General features: G+C 41.3%; 1 protein-coding gene across 1 annotated transcript in view; it reads left to right on the forward strand.

Moving 5' to 3' along the window:
• The first annotated feature begins 417 nt into the window (after positions 1 to 417).
• The window catches only part of FBXL7 (F-box and leucine rich repeat protein 7), a 399,891-nt gene continuing 385,140 nt past the window's right edge, over positions 418 to 15,168 (forward strand). The window contains exon 1 of the mRNA XM_087443154.1: positions 418 to 494. The gene's annotated coding sequence lies outside the window, so the exon portion shown is untranslated. The remainder of the gene's footprint in view (positions 495 to 15,168) is intronic.

Raw genomic sequence — 15,168 nt, forward strand, 5'->3', positions numbered from 1 at the left:
TGGAAGGTGGGGCAAACCCCCTATGTGGGTCTTTGAGAAGCACAAGTCTTCTGCAGCTGACAAGCCCTGCCCCCCACAGGTCCACACACAGTCTACATAGTCCTGCCCCCTGTGCACGCCCTGACCTCCTGAAGTGGAACCAGTCTCTCCACGGCGGGAGCCCCACACACTCCACCACCACCACCACACACTCTTCACCTGCTCCTTGTGCACGCCCTGCCCCATTGAAGTGCTCAGTTGCCAGGCTGCAGAGAATCCAGTCACCAATGTATGCAGGCCCACAAGTTGCCCGAGGGCTTGTTGTTGGGTGGGGCCAGTCTTTAGTGTGGGCTGCCTGCCCTGGCTGAGCTGGATTAAATCGGTGCTGTAGTGGGTGGGGCAGACCTGGGCTAGCAGGCCCCAGGGAGAACTCCAATGGCGTCTGTGTCAGCACACCCACACCAGGTCCCTGGAGAGGTCTCACCCCTCACCGAGATGTACTCAGGGCCTATCTGGTGAGTCTCTTTTCACCAAAGCACTGTGCACCTTTCTTTCTGGTGATTTTAGGTTGCTTTCTGAAACGGGTGAGTTTGCGCGTGGGCCCTTTAAGAGCCGGTTTTAACCTCTTTGTGAACCAGCTTTTCTGGGGGTGCTCCCCAATGTTTTAGTAGCAGGCAAAGTCAGATATTGTGCCACTCATCTCGATTGTGCTGGGTCCACAAAATGCCCCCAATGGGGGCGCTCCCCAGCTCAGGGCCCCGCGCCTCCAGGGAGGCTGCTTACTGTCGGCTGCTGTTCCGTGGCCGTGAGGCGCTGCGGCTTGTGAAGGCGGCGTTTTTCCTCTCCAGAAGGGAATTGCTGCCTCTTCTACCTCAGTTAGGATTGTCCGTTGTTGCAAGAGTTCCTCTCATCCAGTTTTCAGTTCTGTCTCAGGGGTAATTTTTCCACGAGTAGTTGTAAATTGGCTGTGTACGTGGGAGGAGGTGAGTTCAGAGTCGGCTTACGCCCCCATCTTGACTTCTCTCCTTGGTGGGTATTCTTAACTGAATTTTTGATTAACTGAATGAGTGAGGTCTTTGGGCCCTTATAGATGACATTTGAGAGATGTCTGTTTTACTGTTTCATTTAGTTGCTGCTTGGTTGGAGCAAATAAAGGCCAGGGCAGTACTGAAGAGGGGGATGAGGATGACACTTGGAGAATGACAGTGAACAGTAAAGTGCTGAGAAACCCTGCAGAGCAAAATCCTCTATAACCACATGCTTACCCAAGAACATTTTACCACAGAGACCCTAGCTCTTCATTCAAACACCCACTAACATCCCATGGATTCACCTTGGGAAATGCTTGAGTGTACTTTGTGGAGATAAGAAGCAGGGTAAGTTCTAGCTACCGATAAAGCAGTCACTTTAACGTTTTTGCCATAGCCTGATTCAGTGAGTCAGAAAGGAAATATTTTCCTTCCAAAAGCTAGCATCCAATTGTCTCCTGAGGAGTCAAGAAAGTCATTTTAGAGAGAACATAGGATAACTAGGTACCAGTGGGGGTAAAAGCCCAAGCAAGGCAGACCTTCCTTGTTTAGCTGGAGAATCAACAGTCACGTTGGGATTAGATACAATTTTTTTCATAATTTACCTCTTGATAATGAGAAATTACTTAGAAAGCTTCAAGCTAACTGTGTACCAAGCAGAGAGAATGCTGGGCAGTGTTTGCTATGCTGTTTGTCCGAGGAATCCTTATTCATGGAACACATTACTGGATTATGATCTGTAGAATACTCTTTGGAAAATGTGGTTCTGTGTATTCTGTTATTTCTCTTCTCCTTGAACCTAATATGGCTCATATCCCTCCAAATATGCCCTGGATCCCCTGCTCTGGTCTAACTATCTTCAAGTCGTTCATCAGCCAGTTCTCATTGAGCCATAGACTGGCTCTAATTCTTCTGGGTAGACAGGTTTCATTTCTCATCTATGATTGAAAGCCGACGCCAAAGTTCAGCTCGTGTTGGTGGCCCAGTCACCATCTTGACTTTCACCTCTGAGTCCATCTCCTGCCCTCTTAAATTGGAGTTGCCTCTTTTCCTCAAGGATAACAATAGAATTGTTCCACCATGATAGCTTGCTTTACTTCCACCTTACCACTTCCTTTCTGCTCCCTTTTTATGCTGACAGCTTCTTTGTTGGTTCCAAAGATGGCTTTTCTCACTGAGAATAAGAGAAATAACTCCACGTATGTTCTCTATTGGCCTGTGGTCACAGTCCCTCTCACTTGTCAGGTAAAAATCAAGACCATTATGAGAGAGAGTCTTTCCAGGAGGAGGTTATAATATTGATGTTGTACATTTTGTCCACCAGTCTCTTTACATTCAGGGAAACAAACACTCACATCTTAGGAGAATAGAACTAATATGGCATTTCCCATTCATCCCAAAGTCAATTGCTTTAGTATCTAGTATTGTTTTAGTATCTAGATACAATTGCTTTTGTATCTAGTATATCTAGATATCTATTTTCTCTTTTATCAATTCTATTTTTTTCCTGTTCATTAGGCAACAAAATCTATTTCATTTACTCAGTTTGTCACCAATGTATTCATCATTTATTGTAGACTGAATCCAATGTACTGAATATCAAAGGAAAAATATGATCTTTGCCCTTGAAAATCTTCTTCTTGCGTCTAGAAGAAATATATGTAAACATTCAACAAAAATGATAAGTAGTGATATACAGACAATACATTGTGAATAGAAAAATAAGTGGTTAGGTGGGAGACGGATGGAGGGAGGTTACTGACACCCTCAACATGAAGAAAATATTAGAGCTATTCTTTGAAAAATAAACAGAAATTCTTCAAGTAAAGAAAGGTGTGTGGGTTTGTATGTATTTAGGGGGAAGGAATGAGGCCAGGTTGTGATTCACACTGCTTTCTAATCTAAACAGTATTAACAGAAAAAAATGGAAGCCATGGAAGCAAGTCTTTCCTGACACACCGATTCTTCTTTACTCCCAAATCCCTTTGAAGTGCCTTGTCCTTGTTTTTCATCTTATGGATTCATAAGAGAAGATAGGAGGAAATAACACAAAATCTCCTTACATCATAGAAAACAATGTTTCAGTAAAACTAGAAGCACCCATTTTCCAAAGAAAATGCAAGTATAATCTTTTTAACAAGCTGATTAGTTCATCAGAATTGCTCTGTTGTTATTTTACAGTCTTGCTGAATCAGCAAGCCCACTGCTACAGTGGAGCCAGGCTACACTGAAACATTTATTAGAGCTTTAAAATTTTGTTTACAGAATGCAAATGTTTAGTATATCGTATATTAGCAGATAGTAACAAACCCTGGTGGGATGGGTGGGAACAGGCCTGATGTGACATGGGAATGCTTTTGCTGTTTAAAAACAGTGGCTTCACTCACTCTTCAGTACTTGTGAGTATTTGAAGGTATTAAGAGATATTCAATCAAACTTGCCTTGTATATGTTATGAAAAATACGTACCTAAAGAATTCACATAGGCAAACTGCCAAAGCTTAGGAGCTTCTGTAGAGAAGCCAAATACAGTCATAATTAACTATGAGGTTCAGTAACTGGCTTTGTAAATTATCACATATATGCTGAACAACTGATTTGGTAACTGACAGAGACCATTCCAGGGATGCACAAGTGATTGGGCAGGACAATTAAGCCAAGCGCCTGGGAATAAATTTGTGGAGGACTGGAGGATGAAGGCAATAATTTGCAATTCTTTGGAACCCAAAACGCTTTACAGTGTAAAGTGTTCCTAAGAAATTTCTTACCTGTTTCAAACTTGTAGATGTGACGGAGATCCATAAGGCATTCTCCCTGTGGGGTTTGCAGGTCTGTGGGAAGATGTGAGAGGTCATCCTACTATCTGATTGTTTGTCCCTGAGGATACAGATCTTCCTCCCCCAAGAAGAACCACAGTTATCTCAGAGTAAGTAGCAAAGCAGTAACTTTGGCAGTAGAAGGTCAAGACAAAGTCAGGAGCATAGATAAGATTGGGACTGGCAGCCCCTACGAACCACAGAGGCTAAAAATAATCACTGGTAAAAGTTAGAAAAGTCAGAAGAGGCACAGTGGGAGACTGTGCTCCAGACAAGAAAGGGATTACGTCATAGAAGATACAATGTCAGAGGAGAACAAGCAGCTCCCCTGGGTCTGGGGAAGTAAGCAATGCCGAGTCTGTGAGTTTGGAAAGCAAGAGTCAAGAATCCAGGCTGAGAGTCTGGGAGCAAAGCAGGTAACAAGTCGATATCAGATATCAGAAAAAGTGGGTAAATACGGATGTGGCAACTATAAGGACTTGGGCTGTTATTCTGGATGAGATGGGAAGACAGAGGAAAGCTTAGGACAGTGGAAGGACATGGCCTGACTTGTTTAAAAAGGATTACTCTGGCTGACATTTTCAGGGAATATATGCTGAAAGATATATATTGAAAGAGAGATGCAAAGAGTCCAATAAGGAAGCTATGTAAGTAAGTAAGTAAGAAGGTGATAATCCTGGTGCAAGATGATAGTGGCTTGGACCAGGGAGCAGAAGTGGAGATAATGATAAGAGGTTGCAGTGTGAACATGTTATGATGGTAGAGCTGGCATAATATTTTGACAGGTTGTGAGAAAAGAGAGGGCCCAAGATGACCCCAAGAGTTTCATATTGTCTGAGCAAATACAAAGCTGGAGTTGCCATTTACTAAGAATGCAATAGAGGGAACAAGTTTGGTTTTGGATATGTTGAGTTTGAGATATTTACTAGACTTCCAAGTAGGAATGCCAGAGAGACAGATATACCAATCTGGAATTCAAGGGAGAGACCTGGGCTAGAGATATAAATTTGGAAATAATTCTTTTGTAGATGGTATTTAAAGCCATGACACGAAGTGAGATCACTAAGAGAATGAGTGCAGATGAAGAAAAAAGCCAAGGACTGAGACTTGGACTAATTATCCAGAAGTTTGGAGGCTAGGAGATAGGTAAGACCACATTAAGGTGATGGAGAAGGGGCTGCCATTAAGGTATTTGGAAAATGAGGGGAGTGTAGGGTAAAGCTGAAGTTTGCTGAATGGACAAAGAGCTGCAAAATTAACTGTAATAGCATTGTTTTGTCCTCCCCCTGGCAGAGCAGTTGGACAAGACTTCTACAGGCTGGCATGGTGCTGCTCTGCAGCAGCTGAGCCCTGGGAATCCATCCCCCCTGCACTTCTTTTACTGGTCTTTCTTGCTGGGCCAGCATACCGACAGCCTATCTGGGTTGAGTGGGACAGTGGGAGTACCAGGCAGAGATGATTAGTATGCTCATCTGGCAACATGCCTGACTGTCTAGCTCAGACATTCCTTTGAATCTCCTGCTAGATGCTGGCTTATGGAAGTAATTAGACTAGCATGACCTACCTCCCCACCCCTAGATCCAACAACGTGCCTGCACGTGATTCCAGAGCCTACCTTCCCTCTCTTTCGATGGAGTACCTATTCCTGCTCCTAGCCAAGGCCAACCCCCTCTCTTGTGCTCTAGGTCCCAACCCTTCCCTTCAATTCGAGGATTTTGTCTCCGTCTCCTTATATGCTTCTGTGTACTAGAATATTCCCATCAATATACAAACATCACCTAATAGAGCCCATCCAAACACCTCTTTATCTTCTTCCTCAATACACTCCAGCTTTTTCCCCCACTACTCCAGTGAAATGGTTTCATGTGAGCTCACCATGAGCAGCTTCTGCCAAATCCATGGTCTGCTCATTGAATTTGAACAGTTGGCAGCATTTGGCATACCAGGTTACTTTCTCTGTCCTGAAGCATTTTTCTCTGACCTTTCTTAACACCACACTCTGCTATATTTTCATTCCACCTTGTTATCCACTCCTCAATCGACTTTGCCTGCTACTTCTCCTCTGTGAGATGGTTAAATGTTGACATATGTTAGAAGTCTGTCCTTAGGTTTTTACAATAGCTACATTTTTTTCCCTAATTCCCCTCATCTAGATCCATGGCATTACATACTTTCTATATCTGAAGCCTCACCAAATAGATACATCCAGTAAAGTTCTCTCCCCGATACTGACTCAATAACTTAACTGCTACCTGACCTCATTTGTGTGTTTATCTGCTCTCTCAAGTTTAATGTGTCCAACACAAATTCAGATACCAAAATCTCTCTCCGGACAGCCAGCCCTGTAGTGCTTCTTCCCCATCTTCCCCAACCACCCTCCACCCTCTTGCTCAAGCAAAAACTTAGATGCCATCTTTCATTTTCCTCTTTTCTCATAAAACACACAATCAGGTGAGCTTTCTTGGTCCTACCTCCAAAATACACCTTGAATCTGACCATTTTTTACCTTCTCCACTCTTGAGCTAATCGAAGTCAAATTTCTCTTCCCTATTCCAGGGCAGAGGCCTCTTGACAGGTTGCTGGGCTTCTGAGAGTCTGTCAGTTCTCCACAGTAAAGCCTGCTAATCTGAAAAATATCTGTCAGATCAAATCAGTTCCCTACTTAAAGTCTTCCTGTTTTGCATTATAATTAAAATGAAGTTCAAAATGATTATCATTCTCCCCGAACCCTACATAATCTGGCTTTTGCTTCTTCTCCAGCAAACCTGTAAAGTTTCCATTTATGCACAACATTCTGTCCATACTGGCCACAGTAGATTATTGTTCTTAATTCTTCACCCCTCCTTCTGTCATGTGACCTTGCAAAGCACCAAAGTGAGCCAAGCAGCTTCCTCCTCCATTTGCCTTCCACTTGGCCATCTGATTGTCTTTTGTTTGCACTACTTTTGAAGGTTTAAAATGTGCTTGAAAGGTTTGGCCTGGCCTCTCTGAGTCCTGTAACCCACCATGAGAAGAGGATGCAGTAGGACTCCTCAGCCCCTTTGGCCTGGGCTCCAGAAGGACTTGTGGGGGAAACCTGAACCTGACCTGAATTCTGGCACCAAGCCCAGCTCACCCACAAGCCTGAATTATAAGGGCCCCAAGTGATCTGCAGACCTGTGAGCAAGACATATAAGAAATACACTGAGTATTTTTGGGGGGCTAGTGGTTAAGTGTACACGCTCCGCTGCTGGCGGCCCGGTTTCGGATCCCGGGGTGCGCACCGATGCACCACTTGTCAGGCCAGGCTGTGGCGGCGTCCCATATAAAGTGGAGGAAGATGATTACAGATGTTAGCCCAGGGCCAGTCTTCCTCAGCAAAAAGACGAGGATTGGCATGGATGTTAGCTCAGGGCTGATCTCCCCCTACCCCCACCAAAAAAAGAAATACACTGAATTTGGGGCTAATCTATTACAGAACATTATCATAGCAATAGCTGACTGATAAACTGGCCCCCTTCCTGGCCTTGGAATATACCAAGCTCATTTCACTCTTAGGGACTTTATGTTTGCTGTGTCTGGAATACTCTTTCCCCCAAATCTCCACATGCCTACATTCTTTTCATTCTTCAAGTCTCAGCATAAATGTTACATCAAAAAAAAATACATTCTCTGATCACTCCAGCCACAGTAGCCATTGCCACGAAAATCACCTCCTATACACAAGCGTCTTGCTTTATTTTCAACATAGTATTTTTCACTATCTGAAATTATTTATTTAAATGTGAATGTGCTTGTTGTCTGTCTCTACCCATGAACGATCCCACCTAGATGAGAGCAGAGACTGTGTTACCTTACACACTGCTATATCTCTAGGGCTTGGGACGGTGTTGAATAGATGAATGCATTCTGATGTGGGTGCTGGACCATCCTGGAATCTTGTGCAGCTGGGCTGCAATGACCAGTTATAAGACCACTGGCTTTCATCCTAATTTTAATGACCCTCAAGACCACAAGGCCGAAGTCACAAAGCCTTTCCAATCACACCTAGGTGCCCACTTATAGCTAGAAATGGGGCGGTTGGTCCAATACTGAAAGTCCTTTGAGTTTTGCAGAGAAAGTGGCACATATGTGAAAACTACCTATATCAGGGAATGAATTTATTGCTAGCAGAGAACAAATGCACACGTTTCCACTTAAAATGAATTATAAACTCTATTAAAACTTTTTTTCAAGGAAGTCACACTGAATTCCAGGAAAGTTTTATATTATCCATAGTTGAGAGAGAAAGTGTGCTGTTTATGTTCCTTTGTTATTTTACATCTTTCCTACATGACATAAGATTTTGGCTTTAAATACAGACTGGGTCTTGATAAAGACATTGAAAGTATTATTTCTTTGTGTTGAGTAAATGTGTATTATTCATATATGCAATAGTATATTTAGATGTGTTGGAAAGTGAATAGAGTGACATTTAAGGGGCCAGTATCATGGGAAATTGTCTGTCTTCTGTATGTATATTTTCTGCATAATTTAAAATTTCCCATCTGTGTCAATATATTTTAATACAGTGTAACCATTATGAATGAAAATATTATTTTATCTATTTTTTCTTCCTTCTTAAATGAACAAAATGTGTATCTCCTAGGTATGCAATTGGCTTTAAGTAGCAGAAAAGCCAACTAACAGTGCCTTAAAGACAGTTTTTATCCTTCCATTATAGGGCATTGGGAGGTAGGAGTTTGCTGGTGTTGTTTCAGTGGTTTTTATGTCTTCAGGACTCTAGGTCACCATCATTACAACTCTCTCAGCATTTTCATTAAGTTCACGAGTTAGCTACCACAGTTTCAAAAAACAGTGGAGTTGAAGGTAAGAAGAAGAGAGAGTAAATAGTGGCAGAGCCGTCTCTGAATTTTACGTCAATAGCAAAATCTAGTCCAGGTGCTCCTAGTGAATTTTGCTTACATTTCCTTGGCCAAGTCATTGCCATATGGCCATTCTTAACTACTGGGGATTCTGGGAAAACAAGTACTTAACTTTTGACCCAGAGAGAAGAGGAAGGCAAGGGAGAAGGAAAGGGAATGAGTGTTGCATGAGCCAGCCAACAGTGTATGACATATCACAGTTATGTGTATTAATTGTTGAACAATAAAGTGTTATCTTCAGGAGCTACTAGAGAATGTTAAGCTATATATGTGTTCACTAATATTACTGCTCCCTGTCCCACAGTGTAGGTTGTTGCTAGGGACATTGGGCCAGCCAAAGACTACATTTCCCAGACTCCTTTGTAGCCAGATGTGGCCATTGAACTTGTTCTTACCAGTGGGATGTGAGCAGATATGATATGGTATGACTTTTCCACTTAGTCTTTGTGCCTTCTGCCAGCAGCGTGTGGATGATGTTGTGGTTGGTGGAGCTACAAGATGGAAGAAGCCTGGATCCCTGAATCACCACGTGGAGAATAATCTCCAATGGACTAGTAACATGTGCTTGGACTATTTTATAAGCTGGCAATAAATTTCTATTGTACGAAGCCAGGTCACTAAAATTTGGAGATTTATTTGTTACAGGTGCTAACATTACCTTATCTAAGGCAATAACCCATGCTTACATCACCCCAGATTTTACATTTATTTCTTGTTTCTGTTTTTCTTTATTCAGTTTTTCCATCTTCCCTTTAGAGATTTTTCTCATCACCCTCCCTATAACTAGCTATAACTTTTTGCAGTTTCTCCAATAGCAATACTCCTTCTTCTAATGATTTGCTTCTAATTTGCTGTGTTCTAAGAAACCAAATAAATATGTTAGGACTCTGAATGAATGCTGTAATACTCTGAGCTAAGCATAGGAATTTTGTGATGCTGGTTTGGGGTACTGTGGGGTCTCAGGTGGCTAAGTCTCTGATATAGGGTAGTTGCCTGATAAAGGATCAGTGACAAAGAGATATGGAGTTACATGTTAAATGTAGAATCAAGGGTGAGGTGCAACTGTTTGGCAAAGTGTGTGATATTGAAATATCTAGCCATTCATAATTATGGCTATGAGGAAGATTTATGTTGCATAATGAATATTTGTTTTGAAATCTAATTAAATTTCACAGATGTCAAAAGATGTTTCCCTCTTCATTAAATTAAACACACACTATCTCTGCTGAAAGCCGGGATTGGTCCAAAATGAGGCTAGCACCTGATGGCATGATATTAGTGGCAGAAAGTAGTGAGAAATACAGGCTTTGCAAATAGATCTTGATTCCAATCGTGCTGTACATCATGACAAGATTTATTCCGCTTCTCTGAGCCTCAGTATCCTCATCCATAAAGTTGAGTCTAGAAGCACTGCCTGATTAAGTTGTGAGCATTAAATGAAATATGCAAAACTCTTCATTCAAAACAGCAATAATAAAATGAAATTAGTCCACATTCTTTTTTTTCCTCTAATTTTATAGATTAATTAATAATGCATTAAATGTTCTGGGGGGCATATAATAATCATTTATACTGTCATTTTCTATCTGATAAAAATATTTGTCTTGCCAAGAATCCAAATTTATATTTTGATAATAAATCTATATTAATTAAAAAACAGTATTTCCTCTTTTAGATAACATATACATTTAAATATAAGTTCACTCTAGAACTGAGTTGCCAACTTCCACCATGATTGCAGAACAGAATATGCAAATCTAACCTCATTCTGAAATATGAACATAACTAAAGATAAGCAAGTGATTCAGATTGTTGAAGGCAACCCAGATGACGCAAGAGGGGAGAAAAGTCAACAGAAATGTGAATAAACTACACTTTGGTTCATTTTTCCCTTTTACAAACTAGTATTTCTCATGACTATTTTCAGTACATATTTTTTTAAATCAAGGAGTCCAGCTTTCAATGTTTCCCAGAATGGGTTTTATGGGAGAGTTCATTTTGTCTACAGTATTGCCAGGGAAGCCTGTGGTTAATAACATGCTCCTTTGCACACCTGGAGCCGATGGTCCAGTTGAAGAAAAGGGGGGTGCACTGATTGGTTCCTGGCATTCAGGCTCCACTAATGCTTCTCTGGCAGCCTGTCTGTCACCAGTGCCAAGTGCAAAAGATTAACCTGAAACTCGGTGGCCCCACCCCAAGAGAAAATGGGGGCTTAAGGTGTTATAAATCAAGCTGGCTTTTGTACTCAATATTCTAAAAATCTACTACTAGAAAAGAACATATTCCCACTACTCAGAGTGTGAATATATTTATTAAGGTAGGTAAAGGTCACTGTGTTAGCCACTGAAAATAGAAACAAAAATGTGGAGGTCAATTAAAACAGATTTTTCTACTTCTCATGTTTTTCTTTTTACAACAGGTTCACACAGGACAAAATGAGCACTATTTGGCACTTCCAGTTCCTTTAATCAATGGAGCCTGTTAATTCTGATAACCCAAAATTCAAGGTTTGAGGTATGGACCATTTTAGGCTGCTTTGCCTAAATCACTCAATACTGAGTAGACTCAGATGTAAATCTGATTAACACTATGGAACCAGTTATCCTGAAGACATTTGCTCTCCCAAGTGAATATATGTGTATGAAGAAGTGAGAGGTGTTGTAAACGACAGTACAGAAAGAATATGTAGAAACAGTTCTTATTTTGAGAAGAAAGGTTTCTTTTTTCAAATTACACCTTTTATTTCGAGAAAATTGTAGATTCACTTGCACTTGTAAGAAATAATACAGCGGGATCCCATATACCCTTTACCCAGCTTCCCCCAATGGTAGCATCTTGTAAAACTGTAGTAAGATGGCACAACCAGGATACTGACATCGAGACAATCGAGATGCAGAACATATCCATCATCACAAAAATACCTCAGGTTGCCCTTTTATAACCACATCCACTTCCCTCCAGAACCCACCTTAGCCCATTCAACCATGAATCTGTTCTCCATTTCTATAACTTGGTCATTTCAAGAATTTGGGAAGTTTTTAAGCCATTATTTCTTCAAGGAGGTTTTCACCTCTTCCCTCTTTCTCCTCTCCTTCTGGGACTCTGACGACACAAATGTTAGATCTTTTATTATAGTCCCATGTGTCTCTGAGGCCCCATCATTTTTTCAGTCTATTTTCTCCTTATTATTCATATTAGGTAATATCTACTGTTCTGTCTTGCAGTTCACTAATTCTCTCCTCTGCCTCTTCCATTTTCCTATTCAGCCCATCCACTGAGCTTTTCTATTTCAGGTACTGTGTTTTTCAGTTCTGAAATTCCCATTTGGTTCTTCTTCATATCTTCGGTTTCTTTGCTGAGGCTTTCTGTTTTTTCATGTATTATAAGCATGCTTATAATTGTTTGTTGAAGTATTTTTCCCATGGCTGCTCTAAAATCTTTGTCAGATAATTCTAACATCTCTGTCATCTTGGTGCTGGCATCTGTTGATTGCCTTTCTGCACTCAGTTTGCGATCTTCCTGGTTCTTCATATGACTAGTGATTTTCCATGGAAACTTGGACATTTTCATATTATATTGTGAGACTACGGGTCTTATTTAAACCTTCTGTTTTAACTGTGTCACCTTATAACTGCCAGGTGGAGGCAGAAGTCTAAGTTCTCCACTCCACCTCTGTTGACTCTGGAGGTGATGGGCTCCTCCTTACCACTGGGTGGTGTGAGAGTTCTGGCTCCCAAGGTGGTCTCCACTGACACTGCAGTGGGAGTGGCCCTATGACTCCTCAGTGATAGTAAAAGTCCTGCCTCTTCACCCGGCCTCCTCTGATGCCACTCTAGCAGAGATGGGGAGTGGCACTTACTTACTCCCTTGTTGCCAGGGGTGGGTGGGTGGCTAATTGGGTCAGCCTGATCACTGGCCCTCATTTGGCCAGGAAGCTGACCACCATGACCACAATTGACAAGCTCCCGCAGGAAGCCCACAGTTGGAATTTAGGTGAAAGAGTTTCCCAAAGCACAGGAACTGGTGATCCCAGAACAAGGAGGAAAAGGTACTGGGTGGAGATAAACAAGAGTTGCTTAGTACATTATGAACAAGTTTTTGGGTGACTTAGAATGCTTACTTGTTTTTTGAACTTTTCAGTGTTTGTGGCCCCTTAAAAAAGACTGAGGGAGAAAGTGGAATAACATTCAAATCATCTTATCTCTTTCTTCAGCTTTCATTCATTCTGCTAGTTTCATTGAGTGACTACTTGTGTCAGGAACTGTGCTAGATGTTGGGAACACACTGGAGGAAAACACACCATCCTTTTCTCAAGAAGCTTACAAATCTGTATCGAAAGCTAGGGGGTTAGGTTTGGCAGCTGAGTAAAAACATTGGAAGTTTTCATTAAAATCATATATTTTGTAAAATATCTTAGTTTTAAAAATTAGAACATATACACATGTGAATATACCTTTATTTTTAGCAGGAATAGTGCTTTTCTTTTTCTTGCTTAACTATGTTTTTTCCCAAGCTTTTACAGTGTCTGTGACAACATGTATCTATATTTTACAATCAAAAGGATGTTAAAAATCAAGTTTTCAGGTCCAGCCTGGTGGCGCAGCGGTTAAGTGCATGTGCTCCACTTCTGGTGGCCTGGGGTTCTCAGGTTCGGTTCCTGGCCGCGCACTGATGCACTGCTTGTCAAGCCATGCTGTGGCGGCGTCCCATATAAAGTAGAGGAAGATGGGCACGGATGTTAGCCCAAGGCCAATTTTCCTCACACACACACAAAAATCAAGTTTTCTTCTATTTTGTTTTAAACTGGAATTTCTTAAATTGGATTGTCTCTATTCCCCTTCATGGCAGGCAATAGAGCCTTGAAAATATTTGGAGACTTTAATTTAAAGGAGATAAATGTAATTAGTCACTACAATCTACTTTTCACTGTTAGCTTTGCTCTGATGTTAAAGACTCTGGAAGGTGACTCATCGAAAAAGCCGGGGGAGTGACTCCAAGACGAAATAATGGCCAGGTCAGGAGAGGCAGTGGGTGGGGAGAAGAGGACCTGAGAAACTGAATCCATCTGGTACTTACCACCTGGGTGACACTAGACATTTAAGCCATTTAAGCTTCAGTTTCTTCTCCTGTCAGTTTCCTGATTTGTAGACCTGAAAAGAGGGACTGAGAGCATCAGGGAGATAACAACATGTAAAATAGAAAGTTGTCAACTCTACTCTGAATATCCAGATGAGCTTTCTTTGTTCCACTACTTTATGGCAGGTTTATCGTCAACTAAAACTTCGGAGTGATCAAATCCAGGGAAGTTCCCTAAATGATGATGGAAAATCTCAAGGACCAGGTGTGCAGAAACCCACTTTGGATGAAGATAATGTAGACCCTGGCTCATTTCTAGATTGGATTTATGCTTTCAGGGGGAGTCTTTGAAAACTCATTTACTCTCCCCAATTTTTGACACCTATATCTCCTATGTAGGGTCCATGACACAAGATTTTAATTTAACTCGACGGACATGGGAAGCACACATTACTGGCCAGGCAGTGTGCTAGATTCTAGATATGAAAAGATGAATTAAAATACAGTCCTTGATCTCTTTGGACTGGTACAGTTGGAATGTGATCAGTACAACACAGAACTATTTAATCCCGTCCTTGAAAATGGATGAATTTATGATTTCTCTTTCAATACATGATCTCTCCTGCACAATAAATCTAGATTTTTAAATTTTGGAACATGATGTTTTATCTTATCTTCAAGAAAGAAAACTGTACCAAATTAAAGAAAATTCCCCAAATAGAATCTATAGGAAGTTAAATCACTAACAATTCTGCATGTGGTCACAAAGCTTTTAAGAAATAGGTAATTACAAAAATTCTGGTTTTCCATGCATGTATCATATATGCTTATACACACACACACACACACACACACACACACACACACACACACACCATTATATAAGTTTAACTTAAGTTAAAACATCTAATACCTATTAGGAGAAACTGTGTTCTGTGTTTGCCTCCCTACAAAGAAATTTGTGCTGTAAATGCCTGGGTCTTTACTAAGATGCAATGTTATAAAATTTTAGGTATTCACATGGAAAGTGAATAAAACATTAAGAAGAATTTCCTTTTTCCATTTAATGGAGGGAACACCAAAGGGCCGTTTTAAGGCTGTAGAAGTGCCATATAAATCTCCAAAAGAGGTTGTAATGTATTAAACAAAGAGTAACACCAACCACAAGGAAAAAAAGCCCCATAGAAACAGGGAGAAAATACACTTCCTGGCTCGGAAGCTCTTAAAAGTTCTGAGCCAGGAAACCTCCCGCGCCGGGGCGGGGAACGTCTTTGGCTCGCAGTGCCTCCCTGCTAAGTTCCTCTCAAGTCTTCTCTCCCTCTCCCCTCCCTTCCCCGCCTCAGTCCCCAAACATGAGAGCCGAGCC

The sequence above is a fragment of the Ceratotherium simum genome, chromosome 18 (genome assembly GCF_057802395.1).
Source record: "Ceratotherium simum simum isolate JZ-2026a chromosome 18, ASM5780239v1, whole genome shotgun sequence".
NCBI lineage: Eukaryota > Metazoa > Chordata > Mammalia > Perissodactyla > Rhinocerotidae > Ceratotherium > Ceratotherium simum.